The 5,629-nt window shown below is 45.5% G+C and overlaps 1 pseudogene; it reads right to left on the bottom strand.

Annotated features, from left to right (window-relative positions):
- Positions 1-283: 283 nt before the first annotated feature.
- On the bottom strand, positions 284-3,432 carry LOC133548743 (uncharacterized; annotated as a pseudogene).
- Positions 3,433-5,629: the final 2,197 nt, after the last annotated feature.

Below are 5,629 nucleotides of genomic sequence, written 5' to 3'. Positions count from 1 at the left end.
ATATTACAGCTTGTAGCTGAGAGTTTATGACCTATATTGAGTAAAATATGCTTGAAACTAGAATATCAAGTGTTGCAAAGCTGTGTCATCAACACTCACGCGTATAAAACAGATTTTTCAAAGTAAGAATTTCTTATTTCAAGCATGAACAAAAAAATCATGACTTTGACACATTTGTGTCTCATAATTAAAACAGACGACAGTCAAACGGTCTTTGCTGTTTTATTTTCAATGAAACAATATTTTTTAAATACACCAATGGTGCAACTGGACACATCCTCAGTGATGTAACCTAGGATCACAGGGGGTTTCGGGTCTTTCAACAATCAGACCCCCTCCCCTAGGCGACCCAGCCAGGGTTCATCAGGCCCCAGCCTGTGTCCAGGTAGCGCTACTGCCCTACATGCCACGCCTCTCCCCTCCTGATCCACAGCCACCTTGATGCCACTTCTGCTGCATCTGTGACTAACTTCATGGCCCTTTGCTGGCTGGCCCCTGTGATGCCAAGCATTCTGTAGGCCCTGCAGAGAGATTTGCCCACAAACCCTCGACACCCCACTTCAACCGGCCGGCACATCGCTCGCCACCCATTGCTCCGACACTCCTCCACAAGCTGAGAGTACTTTGCACTCTTCCTCTCATTGGCCTCCTCCATACGGTCCTCCCAAGGCACTGTGAGCTCCAAGAGGACTACCTGCTTGGAGGCCACTGAGGTGAGCACAATATCTGGCCTTAGTGTTGTTTTAGAAACCACGTCAGGGAACTTCAACTGCTTTCCCAGATCAACTGACAGCTCCCAGTAGCGTGCTGTTGCCAACAGGCCAGACGAGGTGTTCCGGGCAGCCGGTGTTGACTTCTCCCCAGCTCTGATGAAAGCAGTACTCTTCACTGGGCGGAGGCTCTTGCTGTGACTGACTCCCCTGCAGATGGCATCAGCTATGGCCTTCAGGACCTGGTCATGTCGCCAGCGGTACCGCCCTTCACCCAGGGCTTTTGGACAACAGCTTAGGATGTGCTCCAAGGTTCCTCTCCTCTGGCAGAGGGGGCACCCTGGTGTCTCCACCTTTCCCCAGGTGAAGAGGTTGGATGGACTTGGCAGCACATCGTAGACCGCCTGGATCAAGAACTTTATTCGATGGGGTTCGGCTTTCCAGAGCTCGGTCCATGTGACCTTACGCTCTGATACTTGTTCCCATCTCGTACAGGCGCCCTGTTGCCGCATTCCCGCCATCTGGCAGGCTCGCCTTTCCTCAACTCCTGCTCGCACTTCCTCGAGGATCAGTGACCTCTTCTCTTTCCCCTGCGCCTTATCATAGCGAGGTGTTCTTCTGCTACCTAAGCCAGATCTCCCCTGCGCCACTGTTCCCACCAAAACCTTTTGCCGTAGCCTTGCCTCTGCAACATCCACAGCCTCGACAGCTCTCCACTTCCGCCCCGTCCTGACTTCAATCCCAGCCTGTGCAACCTTTGGGTCACTGGACTCCCGATACTGTAGGAGCTCCCTGGACCGTGTCACCATGAACTCCTCGCTCAGGCTGCTGATGGGGAGCTTCAGTTTGTTGTTATGCCCGTATAGAGCAATGCTGCTCAGGCTTCGCGGCAGTCCTAGCCACCTGCGCAGGAACCTACTGACCCTCATCTCAAAGCCTTCCACCGTTGAAATGGGGACTTCGTACACCATGAGGGGCCAGAGGATCCGAGGGAGAATCCCGTGCTGGTAAATCCAGGCCTTGAACTTGCCAGGAAGGCCAGACTTATCCACCACGGTCAGCCAGGTCTCCAGGTCTTGGTTGGTCGATCTTGTGGAGGCTGCGTCTCTCAGGCTGCAATTAAACACCTTTCCCAAGCTCTTCACAGGTTCCTCGGTGAGTGATGGTATTTTGCTGGTGCCAAGTGAGAAGCAGAACTTGCCAGTAACCTTTCCTTTCTTTAGCACTAGGACCCTCGACTTGGCCGGCTTGAAGTTCATGCGAGCCCAGGAAATCACCTCCTGAAGGCCATTCAAGATCCACCTGCAACCTGGGACGGATGTAGTGGTCACTGTCAGGTCGTCTATGAAGGCTCGGATGGGTGACTGCCGGACTCCAGACCTGGAGAGGGGACCTCTGCACTGAACTTCCGCAGACTTCACCAGCATGTTCATGGCGAGCGCAAAGAGGATGACTGAGATCGTACAGCCAGTGATGATCCCCTTTTCAAGCCTGTGCCAGTCGGAGGTTGTTTTTCCGGAGGAGACTCTTAGATGGAAGTTGGCATAGTAGTCCAGAATGAGGTCTCTGAACTTCTTTGGAATGTGATGCCGATTCAGTGCCTCTTCGACCAGCTTGTGGGGTATGGATCCATAGGCATTTTCGAGGTCCAGCCACAGAACAGCCAGGTCCCCCTTATTCTCCCTGGCTTCCCTGATGAGCTGAGTGACCACGCCTGTGTGCTCCAGACATCCAGATACCTCTGGGATCCCTCCTTTCTGGACCGATGTATCAATGTAGGAGTTCTTCAGGAGGTAGTCTGTCAGTCGCCTGGCCATGAGGCTGAAGAAGATCTTCCCTTCAACACTCAGCAACGAGATGGTTCGGAACTGATTGATGTTCTTAGACTTCTCCTCCTTTGGGATCCACACACCCTCTGCCTGTCTCCACTGGTCTGCTACCTTGCCCCTCCTCCAGATCACCTTCAAGATTCTCCAGAGTCTGTGGAGTAGTCTTGGACAGTTCTTATAGACCTTATAAGGTACTCCACTGGGCCCTGGAGCAGAGCTCGTCCTTGCCCTGCGGACCACCTCCTGGATTTCCTTCCAGCCGGGCTCTTTCCCATCAAAGTCAAGCGTTGGTGTTGGTGGATTGATCAAGGACCTGCAGGGGCCTAGGTCTTGTTCTCTGCATCCATCGCTGTAAATTTGCTTGAGGTGGTGGTCGACCTCAGCTTTGGAGCAGGCCAGTCTACCGCTTCGCTTCTGTCCTAGCAGCTGTTTTGTGACTCCAAAGGGATTCGCCAGAAAGGCAGCTCTCCTCCTGGACCTTTCCTTCCTCCTCCTCCTATGCTACTCCGCTCTCCTCAAGGTTATTAGCTTCTTGCGGATTATACAACGTAGTTCCGCAAGAGGCCCCCTATCCTCTTCACGTGCAACCTTGAACTGCTGTCTTAAACACTTCAGTTCCTGCCTGAGCTGATGGATTTTACTCGCTCTATTGTTCATGATGTAGGGGGGCTTCACTGCCCGCTTCTCCTCAAGTCCAAACCTCTCTGCAGCGAGGCTGATGATGATCGTGGTCATCGTCTTGAGGCGTCGATCAGCGTCCCCTTTGGCTGTTGTTTCCAAGATGGTATCAGCATCTTCATCAAACTGGAGCCACTCTTTCTCCTTGCTAGCTTGGGGCCACTTTACCCGACGATGTTCTGATGTCCTGTGTGCTTCTGGTGGTTGCATCACCTGGAGGCTCCGGGCACAAACAATAGAAAACAAATACTCATATAATAGTACAGTTGATACAGTACAACAAAGTGAGAGTTAACATTTATAAACATTTAACATGTGACATTTCAAACAATTTTGAACAGAAACAGTTCATGCACATTCAGATAAATTCTTAAAAATTACAATAACAACAAATTTGGCTGGGGCTGGGCTGTATATATATATATATATATATATATATATATATATATATATATATATATATATATATATATATATATATATATATATATATATATATATATATATATATATATATATATATATATATATATATATATACATTGCGACAGCATGGCGCAGTGGGAGAGTAGCCGTGCGCAACCCGAGGGTCCCTGGTTCAATCCCCACCTAGTACCAACCTCGTCACATCCGTTGTGTCCTTGAGCAAGACATTTCACCCTTGCTCCTGATGGGTGCTGGTTAGCGCCTTGCATGGCAGCTCCCTCCATCAGTGTGTGAATGTATGTGTGAATGGGTGAATGTGGAAGTAGTGTCAAAGCGCTTTGAGTACCTGGAAGGTAGAAAAGCGCTATGCAAGTACAATCCATTTATCATTTATATATATATATATATATATATATATATATATATATATAAAAATAAATGATAAATGGGTTGTACTTATATATACTTATATATAAGTATATATATATACTTATATATATAAGTATATATATATACTTATATATATATATATATATATATATATATATATATATATATATATATATATATATATATATATATATATTCCTTGCGCACTAATTGACTGAAAGAGGACGCACTTGGCACGATGATGTCATGTTATCGTTGGAAAAATGCATTTTTATACAAATATGATTTGCCTGAGCGACTAGGAGACCCCGAGAGTAGCAAGCGGTTGCCTTGTTGCCTTTCCATTAAGAACAATGCGTTCGTTTTTAATATAAGTTTGATGGTTTCAAGAAATGTAATGACTAGCGCATGTCATTATGTCATTTATTTAATTTAAGAATATTTTTCAACATATTGAGAAAAAAAGTCTTATATATATATTTTTTTTTACCAAGAAAAGTGCACTTGTTATTAGTGAGAATATTCTGCTTTTGCTTTTTGCTGGTTAGCTTAGCAAAAAGCTAACATGATATAATCCTTGATGAAAAAAAGAGTCCCAAGTGTTTATAGTGTAGTTTAGGCCTTTTTAGTGAAGGATCAAGCGTACATTATGTAAAACTGTGGACAAAAACACATAAACACGTAAACACATAAACAAACATTTACATTGAGCATATTTCTATATACAACATACATGTGTATATAGCTATATAAACCAATAGAGAAGTCTGCCATGTAACCTATTTAATAACATCCAAACCAACAAAATGCTGCCAGTAATTAGCTTTTAACAATGGGCACAAATATCTTACTAAGGCAGTCTTGAACTGAAAATGCAAAAATAATGTGTCACAATATACATATGCATGTTGCATTCACATAAACTTACAGGTTTAGACCTTCAAAGTCGAAAAGAAAGCTTAAAGCCTGCAGTGAGTGCTGTTAGTTTGACATCTGCTCTCAACTGCTCTCTGAAACACACCCACACTAAGCTGGCTACAGCAAGACAGGAGGGTCAAAATAGCACACAAACTGCAAAACTGATTTCCACCACTTGGTTGCTAAGAAAATAACATTGTGGGGCATAACACTGCCCGTCTGGTATTATAAGATACCAGTATGTCTTTTTACTGAGGAGCAGTACGACCTCTGAAACGGTTCTGGAATATACCTTAGGGGTACCCTGTTTGATGATCTCCACATTCACTTTTCGAATCCTGCCGTCACAGCTGAGAAAAGGTTTCCTCAATGATGCCAGTGCGACACTGATTCCTCTTTGTACACATCTTGTGTTGTTTTCAATATGACCAGTCTTGCTTGACTGAGCTCATCTTTTCTCTGGATACAGTCTGAAGTTTTCCAGAAGACTCTAGCCTTTTGGACAAGCTTGGGTATTGCATGAGTAAGAGATTTCCAGCTGGAGAATCTTTCAAACCGGAGAGAGCCAAGAAGTCCACTTGTAGCTTTTGTTGCATAGGTTGAAATTTGAGGGCGAACTTCTACATCAGTCTCAGGATGCAGAAGGTTAAATAAATGCCCCTGGCTATGGAACTTCAT

This window comes from Nerophis ophidion, linkage group LG03 (assembly GCF_033978795.1).
Source record: "Nerophis ophidion isolate RoL-2023_Sa linkage group LG03, RoL_Noph_v1.0, whole genome shotgun sequence".
In the NCBI taxonomy this organism is placed as follows: Eukaryota; Metazoa; Chordata; class Actinopteri; order Syngnathiformes; family Syngnathidae; genus Nerophis; species Nerophis ophidion.
The sequence above is the reverse complement of the archived record's forward strand: the minus strand, read 5'-3'. Positions and strand labels throughout refer to the sequence as shown.